This window comes from Myodes glareolus, chromosome 1, assembly GCF_982192425.1.
Source record: "Myodes glareolus chromosome 1, mMyoGla1.1, whole genome shotgun sequence".
Taxonomy (NCBI): domain Eukaryota; kingdom Metazoa; phylum Chordata; class Mammalia; order Rodentia; family Cricetidae; genus Myodes; species Myodes glareolus.
This window is the reverse complement of record NC_142026.1, coordinates 91392354-91401993: the sequence shown is the minus strand read 5'-3', so window position 1 is coordinate 91401993 and position 9640 is coordinate 91392354.

Here is a 9640-nt window from a genome sequence, read left to right as displayed (position 1 = left end):
AAGACATTGGGATGAAGAAGGGTGGACTCTGAAGAATCTCAAGCAAGATGCAGAGGAAGGCAATGAACATGCTGTAGTGAGACAAGGTGCTGAACCATGTAGGAGAACATAGATAAAAATAAGGTTAATCTAAGAGTAAGAACTAGTTAGTAGCAAGTCTAAACTATCGGCCAATTATTTATAACTAATAATAAGACCCCAGACTTAGGGTCAGGCTCTGGAAAAGGCCCTTAAAGTAGCAAGTCTAAGATGGAATTGATAAGCCCCAGGGAACCCAGACTATAAGGCTGCCACAAATTAAAGTTTGCTGTTGGGGGATAGGCCCCAGAGGAAGCAATCCAAAGTGGGCTTAATAGGCCCTAGGGAGCCCAGACTGCAACAACCCCAAATTTGATCATTGAAAGCAAAATAAAAATGATAACTGTTGGCCAATGTGCTTAGACTGATCAATGAATTATTCTGTTCTGATCTGGAGTCTGAACAGTTGGGGAGATAAAAGGTGCGATCTGATGAGATCATAGAACCAGTCTTTGGGGCAGACAGGCTGCCTTACTGTCCTGGTTCTGGTGTATGAATGAAGGTGGCCACCATCTGTCTGAGTTTGTCGGTTTTCCCTCTGATTGTGTTGTTGTCCTATCTTTTCCCACTGTTCTTTGTTAACTGTTGGATTGGTGTTTTCAAGCTTTGCTGCAGAGATGGGAATCAAACTGAGCACAGACAAATTGCCTCTGAGCTGCATGCTACGTTTACAGGATACTTGAGAGGCAGACTGCTCCCGGCTGCCTCTACGCTAGTTCTCCCACCCATCCCTCTCCCCTTCCCCCAGTTACCCTCTCAGAGCTTGCTCCTTGCTTGCTCTCTCTGTCCCTTTCCTTGACTCACAGAAGCCTGCTGTTTAAGTCCCACGTGTGCAGCGGGCACTTCTCTATGCCCTCCTATTTGCAATCCTTCTCCCTCACTCTGCTTCTGAAGGACATCTTTTCCCCCTACTTGCTCTGTCTCCCAGCTGACTCCTTTCTCTGACCATGGGGCTCTGACTGTGGCCACTCCCTGCCACTGGGCTGGAGCAATGCAGATGCCGCTGGCATGCAACCCTGGTGGGCAGTAAGGTCCCTGCTCCACCGCCGGCCGCTTCCTGCCCTGCTGCAGCTGGCCTGCGTCCAGATCTTATTGCTGAGCCTTCTTTGCACACTGCTTGCTCTGGGCTCTCCATCTGACCACTGGGTTTGGATTTGCAAGGATTAGTTGTCTATAGATGATATCGTTCTTTAAAAGCTGGCTCTGAAGTTGGGGTATGACTTCCCTCTTCCCAACCAAGCATGGCTGTTTAAAAATTTCCTCCAAAACCTCAAGCCTAGATCAGAAGATCATCTGACTCCAGGACAAAGAGAAAAAACCATACAGCCCAAGACACGACACTGTGATTTAAAACTGCTAAAATAAAAACTTTCTGTACCCTCAAGACCTGTAAACTCATTGGATATAGTGGAACTCTATAAAACAAAAATCCGTAAAGAAAGCAAAACAACACGACGCCAACATTTGCAGAGTTCCTATAGATGTCTGATTTTTATAGGTTTCTATTTAATGTTCTCCAGGTTACAGATACTTATAATATTATGCAATTAATGACTATAAGGAAAATATTTATTAAGCTTTCCAGGTTGTCTGCCTCCATCTGCAGACATACTTATTATAAAGTAAAACCCTCTGTCTAAATCTCTCAGTAAGAACTCCAAATATGCCTGCTTAAAATAGTCTGAGCCCGACTTGTTTTAAAAATTGATATTTCTTCTAAAAAGGAGATAGACAAAGTTGTTGGACCTTCACCCCAGCATCAGCTCACTACTCCCAGCTGGTTATATGCAATTAGGCTCTAATTGCATGAGGCCTCAAGGTTTTCTGGAAAAACTGGGGTGTACAAGCAAGAAGAAGTAGGAGGAGGGAGGGGTGGAGGGTGGGAAGAATGGGGTCCATCTATGCAACAGTGGAAAAGCTGTTATATATCCAGGGTAAAGGCTTCAAATACTATCTTTGCTAACTTTGTTAAGCTTTAGCTATTTGGATAACAGAAACTTTAACCACTAAATCAAAAACTCACCCATGACTTGCCTGCTGCCTGGTCCCCGCTCAAACTGTGAACAGAGTCGCTGGAGAATTGACTGTCCCTCTTTGCCAACCAAGACAGACAGTCTCTCAAGTTCTTCACACACAGGAAAAAAAATCTCTCAGATCTTCTGGGTCTGGCAGCTGAAGGCTAAGCTGTCCTGTGTGACAATGAAAGACTTAATATTGTCCTTTATGAGTTCCTGGAAAACTGATAACTTCGGCTCCAAGACCATCACAGAGGAGACACGAGTAACTGAGTAAGCCTCTATCATTTTAATTGCTACAGAGGCCATTTGGGCTATACTTCCTGTTCAAATTTATCCTTCTAGATCTGTAAAGATGTTGATGGACAACTGTGTCGATAATTGTTCTTAGTAATCAATCACCTATGTCTCATTATAAATAATTAGATAAAAATAAAGTTTAAAAAAGTTATGAGGGTCTAGGAAAATGATTTAGGATGCAAGCTGTAAAAGTCTAAAAAATATAAAAGCTTACCTAAGTTATGAGGATCTAAAAAGTATTTTAAAATACATAAAGATCTGAGAATATGAAAACTTAAAAAAGTTATGAGGGTCTAAAAATAATTTAAGGTGTATAAATGCAAGTTATAAAAAACCTAAAAGAATGATTCGAGATATATATAAAACAATTAGAAATGTCTCCGATTTCTTTCCCTCTGCTATCCTAGTGTTACAGTAAGACTTCCAGAGTTTAGAGATTTGACATTAATCCATGGTATTAAGATTTTCTCCTGAACTCCTTAACTTTACCTTCTGTTCTCACCCTATACTTTCCCCAGAAGATTTACAATCAACGAAACACTGAAAACTTCTCCAAACACCCCAGCCCCAGGTGATCCTTCAAAAGCAGCAAGGCCTGGACTTGCTGAGAGCTGATGCAAGCCTCATGCTCCTGACAAAAATTTCTACCAGCTTGAGCCCCAGCTTTGGGCCAGCCCTCCAGACTGCACTAAAGCTACCTACACCACTAGCCCAGAGGTCCAGTAAAATATGGACAACAAACCAAACATACCCCACCTCCTCCAGGCCTATGACCAGCATTCCAGTCTTCTGGGGCCTGACGACAGCGTCCTATGTCAGTTGAGAAGCAGTTATTGAGAAGCAGTTACAGAGGAGACACACATCACCCTATTATTAACAACAGACATTAATGTTAAGTTCAAAGGAAACTGTTTCCTCTCTACCTAAGAAGCCAGTTATTTCTCTATCACTGTCAAAAGGGACAAATGCCTATCTATGGTGCCTATTGACACTCTATCTTATGCTGGCCTCCAGAGTTCCTTTAGTATTACAAATACCTGTTAAAATCAAAGAATTAAAAAAAGGGGGGGGTTACTTGAGATGGGGGCTGGGATCTGATTGAATGGCTTACTTCATCATTAACAAATTTTACCTGGGTAAGAGAGTGTTTACTTTCTCTATCTTGCTGATTTATATATCTTAATGTTCACTTGTAAATGTCAATGTCAAACACTATAGATAGAGGATATCCAAAATTAAATTCCCCAATTCATTCTCCTAGAGCCAGCAGAGAATATACTGGACTAAAATCCCCTCCTTCTGTTATTCCTGGATGTTACCATAGGCCCTTGTATTATAAACTGGCTGTGTGTGTGTGTGTGTGTGTGTGTGTGTGTGTGTGTGTGTGTTCGACACAATTACCCTTTAGCCTTACATAAATGTGAATCAATAATCTGATTCATGATTGATATGATCTTGAGCCAGTGGGGCATATGATGGCTAAAGAAACTCCATTGTGTGCCAGGCATCCATGTTAGTACCAACTAATCATTTGTCTCTGACTCTAGTCCCTGAAATATAAGTTCCCAGATACCCCAACTCAGAGATCCTCACCCAAAATGTACAGCTATGACTATCCACTTGTTATGAGATGACTCATCACTTTCTGGCTTTTGTAGTTCCTTACACGGATACCCAAAGATGGTTTTGAGTTGCCTTAGTCCCTTAACATGGCAGAACAGCGCAGTTTTCACTTGCCTGCATAGATACTGAAGATTCCCTCAACTGCCTTCTCATGATAGTCTCAAATTTGGCTCAGTAATTGTTCATCCTGCTGGCAAGCAATCAATAAATCTTTTAACTACAATTGGATTAAATCTATGGTCTTTTCCCAGGGATTGCAAACGCCATAGCACTTGCCCTTAAATAAATGCCTTCCTTTATCAGTTGCCTTGGTCTTGATGTCTCTTCACAATAATAGAACGGTAACTAAGACACCATGTTAAGAAAAATAAGTCAGAGTCAGGGAAGCAAATATCACAGTATCACTTGTTCTCCCAGATGTCGAATCTACATTTATTTAAGTACTAAAGAAAACCATGTGAGGGAAGGAGGGAGTCTAAAGGGGTGTGGGAAGGAATAAGAAAACAAATACCACATGTTCTATTTCATATTCAGAATCTTGATGTAAATATGCATTTATACGGACACACATAATGAATACTTCACATACATGATGCGAAAGCAAAAATTAAACTATTAGGGAGAATTAAGCAAACGGTGGGAAGGCAAAGGAAGAACTAGGAAGGGTATTGGGTGAAGACAAGCAAAATACAATGAAATACGTACACAAAGACATCATAGAGAAATTTGTTTTTAAAGCATCTCTGCCGGTTTTCAGAGCCCCTCGGTTGGACTCCTACGTACCACTTTGAGTATATTTACCTAGCAGATCAACCCAACAGGAAGGCAGTTGATGATTATGGCTAATGTCCTGTAAGCCATTTCTGAAACAGATGTTTGACCCCCTTCACCAGCCTCATTCCAAGAGCTTTCTGGGCATGTGCGTGGTGTTCTGCCTTCTTCCTTGAGCCAGCTGGCTTTCCTGAGGGTGCTGCTGACATCCAGCCATTATGGAGCAGAATGGGCCAAGTAGAAGGTCGAATCATGACATGTTGTATTGTCCACTATTCCAAGAAAAGATGAGAAGCAACTCTTTGAGTTCTCTTAAGGGGCGGGGTTGGTGAAACGGGAGAAAAGGCCAGTGTTATTTTAGTGTGACTGCTTTGTGTTTCAGTGTCCCTGGCTTTAACTGTTTCTAAAAACTTTTCTTTTATGATGCATCCTGATGATTCAGTCCCATGTAGGTCAGAGTTCACCCATGTCCTGCTTTGACCAGTCTCATGTGGTATCAAGCCTACTAACAGTCTGAGTTTCACAAATTCTTCACAGGGAGCAAAAGCTCTATGAAAGACTTAATCTATGTAGCAGATTACACAAAATCTGAGCTGGCACAGAGCTCACAGCTTAAACTACAGAAACACCAATCCTCCATGTGCTTCAGTAGACTCTAGACACGCAGGTCCTCCTGTACACCACTGCCAGGCTTGTGACTACTCTTGGCCATCACCATGAGGGTCTTCATGCACATGTTGTTCAAGTCCACCTTTTAGCTTCCTTCCTAATCAATTGTCAGGATCTTCACAAACAGCAAGAATAAGTTGCCTCACAGCTCATAAAGGGAAACTGAAGAAAAGGAATTTCACCTTGACTAAAATATTGTAACGAGATGTCTTCTGAATAGCCCTACAGGTGACCTTCTGCTGAGAGCAGCTACCCTGCTAGGGCCGTAATCATGACTTCCTATAACAGTGTCCTGTGTGGTTCATCTGTTCTTTCTCTGTCTCTGGCATTACAAGCTTTGATGGCCTGTTGTCGTAGAAAGCAGGCACCACAGAGTCAGGGACAGGCTGTAAAACAGAGCGGTGTACTGAGGACGGGAGACATCAGCAAATTCTTTTCCTTTTGTGGTCTTGCACAGCCTTGCCTCTTTTCTGGTCTGCAGCTCTGACTCTGGCAGACTTTGAAGTTATAATTCATAATTCTAAATTTGATTTGTTGCACAAACTGTCCACAGACTTTTCTTGAGCACCTAAAAATATAGCTCCGGGCACAAATGACCAGACTGTCAGTTTAAGTACTGCAGTGGGGAAGGCTATGGGGTAGTTCTTGATGTGCTGTTTTCGGAACCATTTACTCCTGGCATGGCCATAACCGTGTATCTGGGGATCAGTTCTTTCCTTGAACAACGGAGCGTGGATGCTGAACAGGGCCCAGGCTCATCTTGTCCCACTTTTTCATCTTGGAAAAGAGGAAAGTGAAAACCAGGTTGCTAAGAGACTAACTCAAGGCTGTGCCACTGGAGAAGCAGTCTTGAGATGTGAATGAACACCAGGCCTTTGGTCCCTGGTCCCTGTGATGTACTTCAGGCCCTTCATGGAGCAGTGATCACCTCTCATATTAACCCCACACAGGAAATCACTTTGAATCTCTTCAAGAGGCTAGCCAGCTGAATTAATCACAGAAGTGTCCCAGACCTGTTTCTAATAGTTGTCTAGAAGAAATGATTTCTCACAGGTCCTTGGTGCATACCACAGTCACTCAAAGCATCGCTTCCCTTTAAGAATGAGCCCTGGAAGTTCAGTCCCGAAACTCTACATTCATAAACAGAGAAGCAAGCAAGCAGTCCCCTTTCCTCTCCTCCATTTCCTAGAGGTATAGCACTTCTCTCCCCTGTCATCGCTGACCTCTGTCATTGGTATTTTTGTTTTCTAAGAGATATCAATTTCAGAATGATAATAGACAGGTTCTTTAACAAATAGAGTGGAATCCGGAACATTTCTCTCTCCGCATTGGTGCTGAAAAGTTAAAAACGCTGAAGGTTGATGACGTCAGAAAAAGTGTGATAGAAATACTAGCTTATTCTCTCTTGTTCTCTCTCTCTCTCTTTCTCTCTCTCTCTCTCTCTCTCTCTCTCTCTCTCTCTCTCTCTCTCTCTCTCTCTCTCCACTCTGTAATCAGGTTGGATAGTGATGCTCACTTCAGAAACTTGTCAGGAGAAGCATTTGAGACCACACAGGTGGCAGCATTCCATGTACTCAAAGTAAGGAAAGGGTAAAGTCAATGTATAATGCTGAAGTTCTAAAACCTCTAATGGATTAGAATCTGACTGGGAATTCCTGGTAAGGCGTTCTCTCCAAAATGTGGTCTACTCCCCTAGAAAACTCTTTTTACTTCTAGACATTCACTTCTAGATAATTTTACTGTGTCTGAGTTTATACATGGAAATTAAAGTAGAGAAAGATGTTGAATAGGGATAAATTCATAATGAAATCACTATGGATAGAAAGAACTAAGTAATTAAGGCAGAGTAGTTGGTGTTTAAGTCATTTAGATAATGCTAAGAGTTAAGATCGGACCTATTGTTGAGGATTACAATGGGCAAAGAGGTGGGAAGAATTAGGCAGAAGTTGGGGGGAATAAAACATGGTCAGAGTATATTGTATAAAATATTTTAAGAAGGAAAAGTGTAGGGAGGGGGAAAAACCGAAGAGCTGGGACCTATAAACTAGGGCTCAATACTGTCTTAGATTCCTAAAGAAAACATAGCCATGTGATAGCCTAATTAGAAGCCTCCATAAGAAATGTTAATTAATATTAACCATGCTAACAACATATATTATCTATCACTAAGACATAGCATCTGAATAGTAAAGTGACTAGGAAATCAAAGAATACTGCACCATTCTATAAATAACTGCCAATTCCCTTAATTTTATAATCACCATCAACCTACATATCATCTAATTTCTCCAAAACATATTAGACATCTACATAATAGTAATAGTAATAGTAATAGAACAATAGTAATATTAGTACCATCAGTAATGGTGATATTGTACAGCTAAAGTTTATAGATGTTCACTCTATGTCGGGCCTTATTCTGGACATTTGTGTATATTATCTTGTTTGAGTCACACAAAAATTATATAAGACAATTAGAATCTACATTTTGGAGAGAGTAATCCATGCAAATCTTTCAGGGTCGGAAGCATTAAAATAGGTGTAACCAATGACAACTTCTCAGGATCATTAGGTCACTAAGTAGGAGAAATAAGAACAAGAAACACAGAGTCTCTGAAGCCAAAGACTGGATTTTAACATCAATATCTAATTTCTATGGCCTGTTGAACTTAGAAAAAATCAGTATTTATTCTGCTTTGATTTTGTTTTCCTTAATTCTTCTTTCAAACAGTCAACATTCCTGCCCAGCAAACCACCTCCACCCAATTCTTATGCACTCAACACAGTGACTTTCAAAATTGCAATTCTTGGATTCCTACTGCTCTTTATATTAGTTATAATTGTTAGGATTGTTGAGAATAGAAACACTAATTTAACTGCTGGTAAAGTATATTTCTTAGTCCTTGGGGTCAGCTCCTCACAAAGTTGCTTCCCCTTTGGACTATCAACTAAGGTAAGATCCCAAATGAAAGAAAATGCTACATCATACATAATAGATTTATTTTTTTAAAAAAAAACTCTTTGTAATGTAAGGGGCATTGTAAGAATATGATCAAAGCACATTACAGACACACAGGTTTATGTCATAAGAAAACTCCTTACTTTGTAAAATTAATATGTACTAAATTTAAGGAGTAATCTAAAAAGCACCAAAGAATCAAAAGCAAACCATACCCATGCTAAGTGTCGTAATACACACCTATAATCCTGGGACACAAAAGGTAAGACTGGGGAATCCTGAATTCAAGGCCAGTCTATAGAATGAGAACTTTTCTTAGGGGGAAAAATAATTGTCCAAAACCAAACTCCTTCTCATCTATAAGACCCCCAAGCTGTCCTTTTCATAGTCCTTCCTGTTTTAATAATGCATCAAGCCTGCTCAGGTCAAAACCATGTACCCTGATCAGACTTGATCTTTTCTTACTCTTGGTCCCACTATCCAGCAGAACCCACTTACTCTATATTCAGAGTAAATTAGACTTTAAGTCACCTCTAATGTTAACAACCTGAGCCCAGCCTCCATGGTCTCTAACCTGCACTTTGACAACAGCATCTACATGGTATCCCTGAATCTTTCCTTGCAATCTCCTCTCCAAACAGCACACACAGTAAGTCAAAGCATGGCATTTCTCTGCATACAATATTACAGAAGAACTTTGGGTGATTGTCCAGGCAGCAAGAAATCGCTGCCAATTCTACAGTTTTTGGAAGTTGTTTACAATGCACTTCCTATTTACTTAGGTAATATTATGTTCTTCTGGAGTCTTTGATGGAGTTGAAAAAATAGATATAATTTTCCCTAGTTCTGATAAAAGATAAAGTAAATATAAATGTTGTAACTGTAATTTTTGATTGATACCTGTTTTGTTATATGTAATTTTACTATATTAAAGTTAAAACTTTCCTTTTTATTTAAACAGAAAAGGGGAAATGGTATGGGAAGTTCTTTTGTATATATGTTGCTTTTATTGGTTAATAAATAAAGAATCTGCCTTGGCCTGTGATAGGGTAGAGCAGAGTTAGGTGGGGAAAACTAAATTGAATGCTGGGAGGAAGAAGGTGGAGTCAGGGAGATGCCATAGAACGACCATAGAAAAAAGACGCAAGCCCCCAGTTGAAACCTTGTGGTAGGTTACCTGCCTCATTTGTAAATAAATATAACATAATAGAAATCTATTAACCAA